General features: G+C 34.9%; 1 protein-coding gene across 1 annotated transcript in view; it reads right to left on the reverse strand.

The window, feature by feature from the left end:
- The window catches only part of LOC138309208 (aquaporin-1-like), a 44,582-nt gene extending 36,880 nt beyond the window's left edge, over positions 1-7,702 (reverse strand). The window contains exon 1 of the mRNA XM_069250358.1: positions 7,594-7,702. The gene's annotated coding sequence lies outside the window, so the exon portion shown is untranslated. The remainder of the gene's footprint in view (positions 1-7,593) is intronic.
- Between the last annotated feature and the right edge of the window lie 8,640 nt (positions 7,703-16,342).

Here is a 16,342-nt window from a genome sequence, read left to right on the forward strand (position 1 = left end):
TTATGGACAGATGGAATATCAAGAGGTTAGCAGTCTGGACCTCACCATGAATTCATATGCGTTAAACGTATGTTTACCATGCGTTTTACGTACATTTTTGCCACCATGCGTAACACGGACATAGATAAAAAGCCATGACCTCTTTACCAACATTATTTAAATATTAAACGGAATATATCATGAAGAAATCGTGTGTTAAATTAGAACGTAAGCTGTGTTTTATCTACCTTAGGCATTCAAACATATCTAGATTTTTTATAACCCCAGCCCTAAAACGTAACGCATGATTTAGGCGAATAAATCATTTACTTACTGTAAATCTGTATTTTTTATTATTTATATACATATATTTTTTTCTTTTTTGCTGTGCTACTTAAATTGCATGTATTTGCATGTGGAAATGTGAACGTATGGAGAAGTTCCGAGGAAATAAATGACAGTGATGATCGAAAACTTCGCACACATCGCAAGTGTTTCAACTTCTACAGTAATTAAGGATAACTATGGTCATATCCTTAATAGTAAATGAGCTCAGCTAATTGACTCAGTATAGCTCACAAAAGCTCAGTATAACTCACAACAGTATAACTTACAATAGCTCGGTATAATTCACAATAGCTCAGCATAACTTACAATAGCTCAGTATAACTTACAATAGCTCGGTATAACTCACAATAGCTCAGTATAACTTACAATAGCTCAGTATAACTTACAATAGCTCGGTATAACTTACAATAGCTCGGTATAACTTACAATAGCTCAGTATAACTTACAATAGCTCAGTATAACTTACAATAGCTCAGTATAACTTACAATAGCTCGGTATAACTTACAATAGCTTGGTATAACTCACAATAGCTCGGTATAACTTACAATAGCTCAGTATAACTTACAATAGCTCAGTATAACTTACAGTAGCTCGGTATAACTTACAATAGCTCAGTGTAACTTACAATAGCTCGGTATAACTTACAATAGCTCGGTATAACTCACAATAGCTCAGCATAACTTACAATAGCTCAGTATAACTTACAATAGCTCAGTATAACTTACAATAGCTCAGTATAACTTACAATAGCTCGGTATAACTTACAATAGCTCGGTATAACTCACAATAGCTCAGCATAACTTAAATAGCTCAGTATAACTTACAATAGCTCGGTATAACTCACAATAGCTCAGTATAACTTACAATAGCCCAGTATAACTCACAATAGCTCAGTGTAACTTACAATAGCTCAGCATAACTTACAATAGCTCAGTATAACTTACAATAGCTCAGTATAACTCACAATAGCTCAGTATAACTTACAATAGCTCGGTATAACTTACAATAGCTCGGTATAACTTACAATAGCTCGGTATAACTTACAATAGCTCAGTGTAACTTACAATAGCTCAGCATAACTTACAATAGCTCAGTATAACTTACAATAGCTCGGTATAACTTACAATAGCTCGGTATAACTTACAATAGCTCGGTATAACTTACAATAGCTCGGTATAACTCACAATAGCTCAGTATAACTCACAATAGCTCAGCATAACTTAAATAGCTCAGTATAACTTACAATAGCTCGGTATAACTCACAATAGCTCAGTATAACTTACAATAGCCCAGTATAACTCACAATAGCTCAGTGTAACTTACAATAGCTCAGCATAACTTACAATAGCTCAGTATAACTCACAATAGCTCAGTGTAACTTACAATAGCTCGGTATAACTTACAATAGCTCGGTATAACTTACAATAGCTCAGTATAACTTACAATAGCTCAGTATAACTCACGATAGCTCAGTATAACTCACAATAGCTCAGTGTGACTTACAATAGCTCGGTATAACTTACAATAGCTCAGTATAACTCACGATAGCTCAGTATAACTTACAATAGCTCAGTATAACTTACAATAGCTCAGTATAACTCACAATAGCTCAGTGTAACTTACAATAGCTCGGTATAACTTACAATAGCTCGGTATAACTTACAATAGCTCAGTATAACTCACGATAGCTCAGTATAACTCACAAAAGCTCAGTATAACTCACAATAGCTCAGTGTAACTTACAATAGCTCAGTATAACTCACAATAGCTCAGTATAACTCACAATAGCTCAGTATAACTCACGATAGCTCAGTATAACTCACAATAGCTCAGTATACTGTGACTCCTAATCGTCATGAAGCCAAATCGTAATTATGTTAACAAATTTCTAAATGGTATAGTAGAATAAAAGACATTACCAAAAACATTTTAGAAAATTTGATATAAAAAGAGAAAAGAGAGCTTTTTTGCAATTGGAAGGTGTTGATGGTATCGAGTATATTGAGGCTGATATATCGATTTTATAGTGTACTATTATCAAGCATGATGGCCTACTTATTCTTCTATACTTTAATGTCTCCAATTGTAGAGTCTGCATGTATTAGATACGCTGCTGCTTTTATGATCTCTAGATATGTTGGTGGTGAAACGGGACGCTCTCCTTTGTAGCACTTTTTAGTTGGACTACATTTTTTCTCACGTGCGGGTCCATAGTGATCGACAGTACTCTATATTAGGTCAAACCAGTATGAAGTACATATTTTACTTATGGAGATCTTATTTATTAGGTGTCCTGTGAGATGATGCTTTGATAATCTTCCTATTCGAAATGACCCTCGAGACGCTACACATCGTCTGGGTTGAACTCCATGCCTTATTTTGCTGTTCTCCGCCAACTTTTTAACATTTTTCCCAATATCAGTGTATTCTATCGATTAAATAATATGATGGTGTTTGAGAGGTCGTTGAAGAAAAGCAATAAAGGAAGTGATCAACGACAAGTCAACTGGGGGACCCCACTGACTACTGGGACTTTGTCATACATATTTCCCTCTACCGTGACTGCTGGATTCTTCCTTACAGGAAAATCTTTACCTAAGAGAGTGTTGGTCCTCGGATGTTGTAGAAATCTAACCCCTCAGCTGTAGCAAACAGTGACGAATAATTGGGTCTCAAAGCTTCGTCTAGCCCGTAAACCGTATTTGCAAACTCTCCTGTTTTAATACTATCGTCACATTTTACTTTTGCACTTTGCTTGTAAAGTTTCTATGTTTCTGATACAGAAGAGTTGTAACATGATCTCTGGACTCCGTGCTTTACACGTATCAAGGTTTGGCAGTGATCGCCTTACTCCTCTGTATCACTTACTGCCAAATAAACAAATATGCCAACAAACCTTGTCACAGAGATGCAAGCATTCGTCCCATGATATAATTGCACCTGAATATAGATCTAGATGTTTATCTTTAATAGTATAAAAAGTATACTTTAAAAGTATACATGTAGTTAAAAAATTACACCTTTTTTTAATCTATCCAACTCTAACATATTAAATGTTTGTAATTTTTAAAAAGGATAAAGCAACTTTCCAAAAAAAATGTTTGTTTCAAACAATATTTAGTGTTAACGTGAGTTATAATTTGTGTATGGATCTGGCTGAATTTATCATTGAATATGAGGATTATATTATAACTAGTCCTACATAACATCACTCAGAAAACCGCAGTAAACACCATAAGCTCAAAGCACGGATCTCAACCTCTAATGGATCACAAGTGATATTGTTATCTAGATAACTCACCGACAAGGCCGCATAGAAAACGCGAGAAAGATTATAAATAACCTTAGCAACTACATCGATTCAAACTCAATATTGGTAATTTCTTTGATAACACCAGCGTGGAGCTGTAAGTGATCTTATTAAAGGCGATATGCAATTATGTTTTACCACTTTAGCATATCGATGTAAAATATGTGTCTACTTTGATAAACGAGACTTAGCGGGTTTGTGTTTATCATTTTTATCGTATTTTAAACAGATAGGTTCATTTAAGGACGTTCCGGGTTTAGGATATGCATGAAAACTGTAGTACTCGGAGAAAAATCAACACTACTATTTGATTATTTCAGAATAGTGAAAAATTTCAAAATAGGTTTTAACCATTGCTAAGTAAATGTAGTGAAACCTTGTTATATTTGTACCTCGAAATCGACGGGACTTTCAGAAACACAATTCGAGATTTGGGACCAACAAATACTTCGAATTAATTAGTGTTCCAGTTATACGAGATCGATTTTACGAAGGTCCTCGTACTAGCTGTAAACCAACCCATTTAATTGGCTAATTACTTTCGCATTAATTTGCCTCGTTTTAACTTCGCGATTCTTTATACATTATTTGCACTTTTTCGCAGCGACGAGTTTTCGCGATTTTGACTTGTCCCCAAAATATGCGGAAAATAATATTTTTGTAGTATTTAAGTTTAACATGTCTGACTACTACGATGCTCTATTTACAACTTGATAACACGTAAAACAGAATATTTAAAAGTCAAGAGGTCAAGAGATGATCTTTGGATAAGCCAACCAAATATCACTTTATAAATCGTTGTTGGTGTATCTATAAACAAAATATAAAACACGATTTCGGATTGGTTGGATCATCGTATGATAGTCATTGGGGTCATCTCGACATGACCTTTTCTGGACATCGACTGGTCGTTATAATTTCAGTGTATTTTAAAGATGCTCCACCGCCGACAAATGGTATTTTTTCACTATCAAAAACAGGAAAAGACTATTTAGTATTTTTTTTCAGTTACAAAAGTTACTTACTTAACCACCATTGAAAAGTTTGAGCTTCTAATTTTACTTCAAGTCAAAAAGATGAAAAATAATTAATTGCATCCCGAAAAAATTCCGTTACACTATATCCTATATGGAATGAAGTACTGATTGCGCATGCACCAACAGCAAAATGAATTATTTATATAATGTTTTGTGTAAATTAGACATATATATATACACGATAATACACCAATTATTGTTCAAATAATGAATATCATTTAGGTTCTGTCGGCGGTTGAGCATCTTTAATCAAACTGCATCACGCGTTTCCTAGAAGACAAAAACCAGTACGATCCCATTTTAAGTGATAAATGACTTTTTATCTAGCATGTCATTTAACAATCTTTGTTTTATTGTGCAGTAAATATATTCCTGCTTTTAAAATATTAAGAATGAGGTAAAAATCCAGAAATAAAGGTGTCTAGAACCATTGTATAACTGACTTTATAATCATCGAGGGTTCCACACGCGTAAATATAATTACAAAATAAAATGCCAGTTTTCACGTCTGCTCTGTCCCCATTTGGTGTTTTCTACATGAACAAAGTCACGATTAGCATAGACAAATGTTATAACTGTTTCTGTACATCCATCTCCAATCCAGCGAGTATGCTTATATTGTACATGTTGAGCTTTAGATGTGATAAGTGAAATATAGCACGTGACGTCACAATAATTTAATCTTCCTTAAACACTGCATCACTTCTCACAGGAAAAAACTTTACCTCTGGTATCAATGAACTTTATTTATATTTATTGATAAGTAGCTATAGGTATAGGCCGACACATTTTACAAATATTGAAACTCAAACTCTCATTAATTCACGTCGTATCCACATTCCCCACTGGGAGATTCATAAGGATTATGAAATGCAAACCAATAAATCCTGCATACATGTTTATTATCTTTTTAAAAAAAAAATTAATATAAATAAGCAATTATTTAATCTCTAGACCACGTGTGTCGCCTATGGCCTACCCTTGCTGAATGACACACGTTGTACCTAACGCTGCCAACTGCACGTGTATACATCATGATGCCACCTATGAGAAAGTTCGCAACACAAGGGAAAATGATTTCTGTCTAATTCGCTCCACTCAAATCATGGAAATTGTATTTGCTTGAGTCTTATCTCATGGACTAATTATTCGACTCCACTACGGTACACTACAATACTAGATCTAACACCTCCATCTAACCTGGCATTGAAACGAGATACATTGGGACGCTCTAGTATTCTTCTATGTCTTCCAACAGAATCGATCACAAAGAATATTTCATGTGCGACACGCTGATTGGCTAACCATACCGGGTCATGCTGAGGTGACCCGGAACGGGGAGTTGTTAGATCTGGTATTGGAGCGTATCGTAGAGCATCGAAGTGGAACGGAATGTTGAGCAGAATTTTAAGTCTAATTTTAATTAGATTGTCTTGAGACAAGCTACTTTATTGACTAAAAAAATACGTTAGATTGTTCATGGCGTAAAAACGAGGTCACTGTTTGTAGAATTCTTTCTGATTCTTTGATGCAACGGCGCAATGATTTCACGGGGGAATCCTTCACATTTCACGGGGGAATCCTTCACATTTCATCCTTCACATTTCACGGGGGAATCCTTCACATTTCACGGTATTAGGTTAGATGTTTATGTGTATTTTTATGTTTAGGTGCCAAAATCAAATTTCAGACCGATTATGCTTTTTACTCTCTGTTTTTGTTGTTGTTGTTGTTGGGGTTTTTTGCTATTTTTTGGAGGGAGGGATAATTTTTTTTTCTTTTTCTTTTTTTTTTTTTTTTTTTTTTTTTTTTTTTGCGTTTTATTTCTTGAAAATACATTCATGTCTGTAACCATGAGAAGGAGACAGGAACGAACGAAACATTGCGGTGGTTCTACAAGTTTCTACTTTACGTCTCCATACTCTATACTCTTACGTTATCTCATATGATACTTCATGAAACTCCCCAATCCTTGCAAAAACTAAATTTTATAATATTTGTACCCTTAAATTATAATCACAAAATACGCATTGCAAATCGTTTAAGTGTAACTGGTTTTCTCCGAAATTCACTTCCCAGACCGATCAACTCTCTTATCGTTAATGGAGTTCATGCAAGTTTGATGCAAAGTTATTTGAAAATATAATACGATAAAATAATGTCAATATGTAGGAAAACATTTCTGATTTCTCTCACCATGAAATCATGATAAAAGTCTGTTGTTATCAATGTGATACCATTATATCTAATATTTCCACCCGCTTTTGCATTTCTGAAGACGGTCTAGGACAAAGTGTGAGATTATAAACAGATAATTAATAAAAAAAAAATCCTGTGATTTCTTTAACTATAACTTTTCATTCTGGAGCATTATCACATTATTAAAACGGAATATGGAATTTGTTCTTTTTGGTAACGAATACAAATATATAATTTCAGATTCATGTAATTAAGAATTGATTGAAAAAAAGGCTTGACGCTGTAGTTTTGTAATTTCGCCGTACAAAATTATTGTTTTTAAATCATTATAATAGATAAATACATTCAGCTCACATTAAAAAAATAAACGTGGACTGAAATAATGATGTATGGCTCTAATTTTGTATTTTCCCCAAAAATGTGTTATTAAAACATTTATTAAAAAAATTATATATAGTTTCTAATCTCATATTGAAAAAAAAGCAGTTGACTGAATCAAGGGTTAGTCAATTTAATTTTGTAATGTTGCGAAAATAATTGCTGCAATTAAAATAAAATGAAAAAATAAGCCTCTAATTTCACATCTATAAAATTACCTAAACAAAGGCTTGAGACTGCAATTTTGTTATTTCGCAAACAAATCTATATCGTTATTAAAGCATTAAAGAAAATATCAATATTTCTCGTTAACATCTCAGCACCTCTTCATTTTCACTTACCTTGTGTGTTCAGTTCCACGAAGAATGTGGCTTAGGAAACCCCGGTACCTTTGTCTACCTGTACACCTGACGTATTGGTAGCACTGCCTGCCACAAACACAGATGGGCAGTAAATCTATTTACCTTAGGAGTACAGGTAAACTAAAGGTATATATACTACGGCTGCATCTCGTGAGCTAGAGGCTCCAACAGGGAAACCTGTATAGATCTCAAAATTAATGATGATTGGGGCTATAAAACCAAAACCAAAGGCCAAGTTAAATGTCAATAAAGCATGGGAAGTATAATTTCAATATACTGTTATTCAATTATAAAACAAGGGAACTGTTTCACATAACCAGGGTTGTCAGGTGAATATAATGGGAGATGATCTATCGAGATTTCGAGAGGAAATACAGACTGTACTACAATATATCGAGATTTCGAGAGGAAATACAGACTGTACTACAATATATCGAGACTTCGAGAGGAAATACAGACTGCATTACAAACTATCGAGATTTCGAAAGGAAATACAGACTGCATTAAAAATTAAAAACTATCGAGATATCGAGAGGAAATATAGACTATATTGCAATGTATCGAGATATCGAAGGAAATACAGACTGTATTACAATGTGTCGAGATATCGAGAGGAAATACAGACTGTTTTACAAACTATCGAGATATCGAGAGGAAATACAGACTGTATTACAATGTATCGAGATATCGAGAGGAAATACAGACTGTACTACAATCTATCGTGATACCGAGAGGGAATATTACAGTTCTTTCATATCATTTCAGTCAAGTCAAAACTCTTTTCCTGAGAATTGTTTCGCGAGGCCAGAGACCGAGGTAAACAGTTTATACGTTAGTCCCAAAACTGAGGGGAAAGTGTTCACACCGTTGACTGACATGACATGAAATGAAACAACTGTTTTGTTACCTCAATAAGCCTAATAAGCCACATACATACTGAATAAGCAAAGTAATCATATTTTTAACAAAACATTTTAATGCTGTAATCTATGACTTCATGAAATATATAACAGGTCGAGGAATTGCATTATCAAGTTAACAATGTCCAAACATTGAGAGATCATGCTACAATGTCTTTACAAAATTGAAAAATCGCATCTTTTTATCACACAACGACGTGAATATATACATCAACGAATTATGCATTATGTATTTATAAATCGGATATCATCATTTTCCGTCACGTAATATATATAGTAACCCTCTGAACAAGAAATTGTACTGTACACGTCGCCCGAGCCCATCTCAATAATAACAGCAGATACTTTCATTTGCTTTGATTTTATTTTTAAGGTCCTATCATCATCCGTGGTCATTCGATGACGGCCTCCCATCGTGCATCATGTTGCAATGTCTATAATGCTATCTCACTGCAGCATACTGCAAGAGAAATCAATTAAACACACTCACCTAGTCACATTATACTGACAACGGGCGAACCAGTCGTCCCACTCTATTTATGTTGAGCGTTAAGCAGGAGCAGAAACAACAAAAATTATCAACTATGGTGTGTCTTGGCCCGGGGACAGAACCATGAGCCTTCCTCACGAGCGCACAAGTGAAGATGAAAAAAATGAGGCGGTGTCGAGTGAAACGTTAGGAAGGAAAACGACAGATATAATGAAGAGACAAGATAAGATCTTAAATTAGGTCGCCTTTTACGACCATGCAATAGGGGCAGCAGGTACAATCCTAACGGCGTACTCGACAAGCTTAAGTAAGATGGGGTCAAGAGAGACGTTATGAAGAGACATATTAAGATCCTAAATTAAGTCGCCTTTTACGACCATGCAATAGATGCAGCAGGTACAATTCTAAAGCCATACCTGAAGCGCTTAGGAAGAAGATAAAAGATAATATCCTCAATTTGATCGCCTTTTACGACCATGCAATAGAGGCAGCAGGTACAATTCTAAAGCCATTCCTGAAGCAGCTTGGGAAGAAGAGAAAAGATAATATCCACAATTTAATCGCCTTTTGCGATCATGCAATAGAGGCAGCAGGTACAATTCTAAAGCCACACATGTAGAGACAACCAGCAAATACGACAATGTGTGTGATCACTGGTCCTGTAGGTACAAAATCTATCTAGAGTGGGTGGCGGTCGAGGTAGGAAGCGTGCTACAACTATAACGAGGTGTGAATTGACAGCCATTAGACAATAACAGTCGTCCCCGGTATGATAAGGTGACGGTAACACTAAGAATGTCAATGCGTCCTCATTATCATAAACTAAAAATATACCAATATATTTATATTCTGAGTGTTTCCTCACTATATGAATCAAACAACTGACGAAAACAAACATTTGCCTATGAAAACACTATGAATACACTATGAATACAACGATTCTCGTGCATCGATCAGCTGATTTCAAACAATGCGCCAGTTTCATATCAATGAAAATAGTCCCCACTATATTTTAATGTATAATCTTTTATGTGTTGTTTCTTGATATAGAATCAACTAAGGTTTACTGTAATAAGTCAATAATTCAATTTTGCTTGTTACGAGCATTTTCATTGGCTTAAAAATTTACTTTATCAGCCCATAAAGGAAAAAATGGCGTCGCCATTTATAACGTTGCTTCTGATTGGCTAAGATGACGGCGTAATGATTTCATAGACAAAAGAGTCCCAAAATGATTTTTGAATATTGAAGAGATTATCTTTAGTAAATTGAATTATAAGGATTAATTTGAATATATTTTTTATGTTATGGAGATATAACACAAAAATCTGAGTGTACTCTCATCATAAACCGCTTCGCGGTTTATTTAGAGTACACTCAGATTTTTTTGTGTTATATCTCCATAACATAAAAAATATATTCAAGTTAATCCTTAAATAAAGTTTGTCATTTGCAAAAAAAAAAAAAAAAAAAAGGTCGACCGGAAGGCGGAAGTTTGAAAACGCGACGTTGTGGAACGATTTTGTCATCCAGCTGTTTCATTAATCAGGTGTCATAATTTTGAACGTAATATAATAACCTTTCAATAATTTTTATTTTCATAAATTATTCTAATGTAAATATATGGATTGAATATATTTTTCTTATTTTCAAAGCATCTATGAATAGCAGAAGCTATCTACATATCTTCCGAGTAGCACTCCACGGGATATGTACTATGTATATACATTGCAGCTTGTTATTCATAGCCGCTATGTAAATTACAAAAAGACATTCAATCTCTATGGAACAACCTGAAATAACTGTATACTTTTCCTTGATTGGTACGATACCTTCCAAAACATATCTATAACTTTCTTGTGTTAAGTTTAGGGTAAGGGTTAGTGTTAAATACAGTTGGTATATGATACCCTCTGAAACGCTCAGTAAGAACGCACTGCATCAAAACACATGTATCTATAACTTTCTTGTGTTAAGTTTAGGGTTAGGGTTACTGTTAAATACAGTCGGTATATGATACCCTCTGAAACGCTAAGTAAGAACGCACTGCATAAGAACGTATGTATCTATAACTTGTGTTAGGACAGTCACACAGAAGACCACAGTCAGTACGATACCCTCAGTATCCTATCACAATTACGTCACTGCTAATCCCCAGTGATATGCTCCCTACGCTTGCGAACGTGATGAAAATAGACTGTCCCAAATCTGGATCGAGATGCACAGATAGGTGACTGTGGTAATTTTTGTCATCATTCCTCGATATATTGTGTGTTTTACATATTTAGATCTGATAGAAATCGTTAAAGCATATTCTTAGGCATGTGGGGCGGTCCGCTCGTGCGCGACTGAATTGTTTACGTGTACGTTTTCATCTAATAGTTGCACATGTGTGTTGAATAATAAATAGTTTTGTTTTTATTTTGTGTATGTAAAATCTCGTCTGATTAGTCAGAAGTGGGTCACGTGTCGGTCTATAAATATTGTTATCACATATGACGTCACTGCATATTATCGTATTACGGAATTCGGAAATTTTCTTTTCGCTATGCTTTGGTACGATCTACGTCATATGGTAGACTGAGTTGTCTACCGTAGTTTTTCTACTCACCGCTAGGCTTCACTCCGAAAATACATGTACAATGACAGATCAGGGCTATCGACCTTGGCAATTTGATTAGATAATATTTAAAACGTTCATGGGGTATCCCTTTTTAAAATGGCGTTTGCATATTTTTGCGGAAAAGTATCAACATCTATTTTATTTATTTTTTTGTTTTGAATTCGCTGACCTCTAACCTGCTATACAATAGGAAATTGTAAACATTGTAAATTATTATCGCATTAATGAGCGCAGCCTAGCAGAGAGAATTATACTAATCCATTCTACATTGTACGTCTGATTGAATCCTGAACGTGATTATGACGCCATAGAAAATAACGTCATAATTCAAGATTTCTATATTTTGGCACGACTTTTTATTTTTTGAATCTTATATCAACCTGGGATGACGTCACAATGCATAGTTTGAATTTTCTGGTGGATATTTTTAATGGCATGAAAATGTATTTTCAGCCAATCAGGAACGAGCAAAACACACAGCCACATAATAATATACAAATATCAACCTGTTTTAGGTGGGTACGGTGATTTATCAACCCCAGGAAGTTATATCACAAAAAGCTGGGTTTGGCTTCGCTTTATGTAATCTCCATTAACTTTTTGTTGTCAGATTAACATGCATTGATACCCATTCCTGTTTAGTGACGTCATCATCTGGCTGAGCCTTCTAAGGTTTTGCCTTCAGTCAAATAAATGGAAACCTTTGTGGCCTTTTGATAGTGCTATTTCAATGAAACACGCCGTCGAAGACAAAAAGCAGGACACCCTACCGGTCATATACTTTCTTTTTATTTCATTTGTTTGTTTGTTTGTTTGTTTGATTAAATTTACGTCCTATTAACAACAAGTGTCGTAGGACGGCCTCCCACGTATGCGGTGTGTAGCGTGTAAGAAGTGCGAGGTGCGTGTTTTGGGATACTGCGGTATATTCGTGTTGTGTCTTCTTGTATAGTGGAACTGTTGCCCTTTTTATAGTGCTTTACCACTGAAGCATGCCGCCGAAAAGCAAACAACAACCCACCTGTAACCGAGTTGATACTAAGGGGTAACTCATTTACATCATTAACATCATCACTCAAATCATTTAAACCAGATGCTATGTTATTCTGGGTTTGCAATTAAATCGTTATTGTTGCAGGAACGACTATATAAATATACAATCCATACTAAACCCTAGCTTTAGTTTTTCTCCGGGAATTCCGATTTTTTTCCGCCTCCTAAGCCTAGCACGTCTTTTCTGACCCTGCCTGTTATTAGGACGTTAAACTTCTCAAACCAAATCAGTTGTTTGTTTCTTTAAAGTGAATAGTCGGGCAAAGAAAACCAGTCTAAATGCGTTCATTGGCCTTCCAAAAGTTCTCACATATTAATACGACGGTCAAGTTCTGCTTAGTTTCCCAGTTCTGACCATTAAAGTAAAGAAAAGTTGAAAGCATTGAAAGCGAGGCTGCGTGGAAATGTAACCACGGACATAGTGAGCCGGGAGGACGTTTTAGAATTTCCATACTTTAAATTAATTTCTTCGTACGCAGACAGATTTTGACGAGAGATTTTATTTTTCCATTTCATAAGAAATTATACTGGACACATTCACACCATTTTTACCGACTTTAGCCATCCTTGCCCGACTGTTCACTTTAAGAATCTCTAAAAAATATTTACATCGAAAAGAAAGCTACGAAAAGCCATTTCTGATCACATACAAGGAAATGACCACGACTTATGGTTATGCTCATCCTCTTATTCCCAATTTAATCTTTAACAGGTATCTATAACAGGAATTTACATCTGGGGTTGACAGGGATGTGAGACTAACAATAAAATTAGTGTTATTTTAACTAAGCATTGAGGTCAAGCAAGGTGTGGTTCTTAGCCATTTATTTTCTGTGAAATTTTTTCCTTTGTTTTCCTTTCTCGCTTCTGGTTTGGGAGAGGAAACTGAACATTTGGTATCTTGATTGTCTTTATGTCTTTTGTTTTATGTCGGTTTTTGCAGACATTTTGTTTATTCATTTATTTATCTATTTTATTTATTTATTTAATTCATTTATTTATTTCATCAATAATTTATTTATTTTATCAATAATTTATTTATTCATTAATATACATATATATTTATTTATTAATGTACATTTTGTAGCTACGACTCATTTCTATGACTGCTACCGACGTGGTAACGTTTCATGTTTGCGCACGTACTAGTTACCTCCCTTTCCACTGAGACTAAATACTAAGTTATTTATGTCTTGTCGAAGTGTTACTAATGAAAATATTTAACAATTAAAGGATTGTTAGATTGCATTTATATGGGATATAAATGCAATCTGAGTGGCAGATAAATAGAATAGCGCCCTGTGGGTAGAGCGATGGCGATCGTCCTGGGATGGTGGCGGTATAAGGGAGACAACTCAAATTAAATACCTATCAAAAACAACACAGCCGGCTATAACAAGTCCACAAGAGTATGATTTTTATTGCTTTTTTATCTAGACCTCTAAAACGTCTAAAAATGGTCTTAGGGCACTCCGGCTGGTCAACGATTATATAATCTGTAACTAATTCTCAGATCCTTGTGGAATCTTTTTTTTTATCAAAAACCCGTTAAAGGCCCACTACCTTTCCGGAGCAAAACATACAGGTTTCTTAAAATACATTAATAACATCAGAAAATATATACCAATGGCCTAAGATGAGGTTACAACACCAAACATATGCAAGATTACATGCGTATTATATGATAACAGTGGAGAGTCATTTCGCCGTTTTGCCGTCTGGCGCAGATATAGTCACTTACCGCGCGGTATTTAGGACGACGGCGGGAAACATAAAACGACCCGCGTTATGAAAATTAACTTTTTATTTATTTTAATAAAATTGTTCAAAAGGTGATGATACGTGTAGTATTATCGGTAAGTTAATAACTTTTGTGACTCTACAAAATTATCGATCTCGTTTTTCATTCCCACTTTAAAAATTAAAAGCCGTTTCAGAAAAGTAGTGGCCCTTTTAACGCGATGGCGGGCAACTGAGAAAATTTAAAAGATCCCAGATCTTGTTTGCGGGGCTTTTTCGTAAACTTCAAAATTGTATTTAAAATTTAAATCCTTGTTCTTACTGCGTCTCATAAAGGATCGGGCAACATCTCATATGAGATCATGCTCTGATGGTTATTTTTTCAAACTGACCAATCAAATTACAACTTAATTTTCTTAAAGGCAACTAACCAATTAGCAGGAGCTGTCAGAATTATTATTATTCATTTTTTGTAGTCAGTTCGTCCAAATAACACACAATATATACTTACATACATGTGCATGTTGTGACGAAATGTCGTTTTCAGATGTATCTACGTGAAGAAAAAGAATTTGACTTGAAGAGTGAGGTATTTGTTTTATTTGCTGCCCTGACTGACCTCTGTTTAACTCGCAGACACGAAAAAATGTATGAGCCCCGCTACACATTAATTAAATTATTGAATAGACAACTTTAAATTAAATTAATTAATTAAATTACTTGATTCAATTTCACATTACTTTGTTATTAGCAATTATGTATTGTCAAGTTGTGACTATGTACATTATATCAAGGATTTATAAGTGAGACAATATTAGTACTGTATGCATCGCTCTGCTATTAAAAACTATATGTGTACATGTTTTATTTTATTGTAGAATCTATATAGTATATGTGTGACTAATCATTATGTGTGTGTGTTTGCTACTGTAAAAATAACAAACTTTGGTTGAATACTAGCTATATTGTAGCTCAAAAGACTTTTAGACAGATAATGGTGTCTTTACGAAAGTTATAGTAGCACCGGCCGGGTCCATTTATTCGTTCTAGTCGAATACATATGTATTTCATTATTTTAGTTTTTGATCAGAATGTCTGTAACTGATTATTGATGGTTTGCACTAAGGACGTATAAAAATGTATTCATGTACATACTTGGTGCATCATTCATTTGCATCAGTTTGAATAAGATTTCACTTTTAAATCACTGGCTTGAATAATACATATAACTTTGAAATGTTTACCATCATTCATTTAGCAACGTGTACCCAATATCATATCTGCGCACTAATACAGGGGCGTAGGAAGCGGGGGGGGGGGGGGGGGGGGGGGCAACTGCCCCCCCGTTCCCCAGGGGGGGGGGGGGGCAAACATGTCTTTTTGCCCCCCCCCCATTTTCGCCGACTGAAATTTTCTAAAAATGTTTATTTGAAAGAAAAAAGGGTCCTCCTGCACATTTTTCGTACTTCATTCTAGAAAATTTTCCGCTGCGCGGCGTATTTCCTAAAACGTTCAAGCACATAATGTCAAACCTTAAATAGGCCTAGTCAAAATTCAATACACAGAACTAGACTAAAAATGTCCATCAAAGGATTTTATGTACTACCTAAAAAAAATTCTCTTAAAAGATCAATTCGTTTATGTCTTAGCAAGACAATATTAATTCATTTTTTATGTTACACAACCATGTGCCGATGGTGTGAAGCCGGTGTATTCAGATCGAGTAGGGTTGCATAATGTTTTGACGACACAATTATCATTTCTAAATGCAAGCAGTTTTAAATAGAAAAATTACCATGTTAAGAACGCTTTATAATCATTAAAATACATCGTAAAACTCATCTCAGCCATTCTAAACCGTATTTTTTTTCAAGGGTAGACACCCGGACCCCCCAAACACCA

This window comes from Argopecten irradians, chromosome 15 (assembly GCF_041381155.1).
Source record: "Argopecten irradians isolate NY chromosome 15, Ai_NY, whole genome shotgun sequence".
Classification (NCBI taxonomy): Eukaryota; Metazoa; Mollusca; class Bivalvia; order Pectinida; family Pectinidae; genus Argopecten; species Argopecten irradians.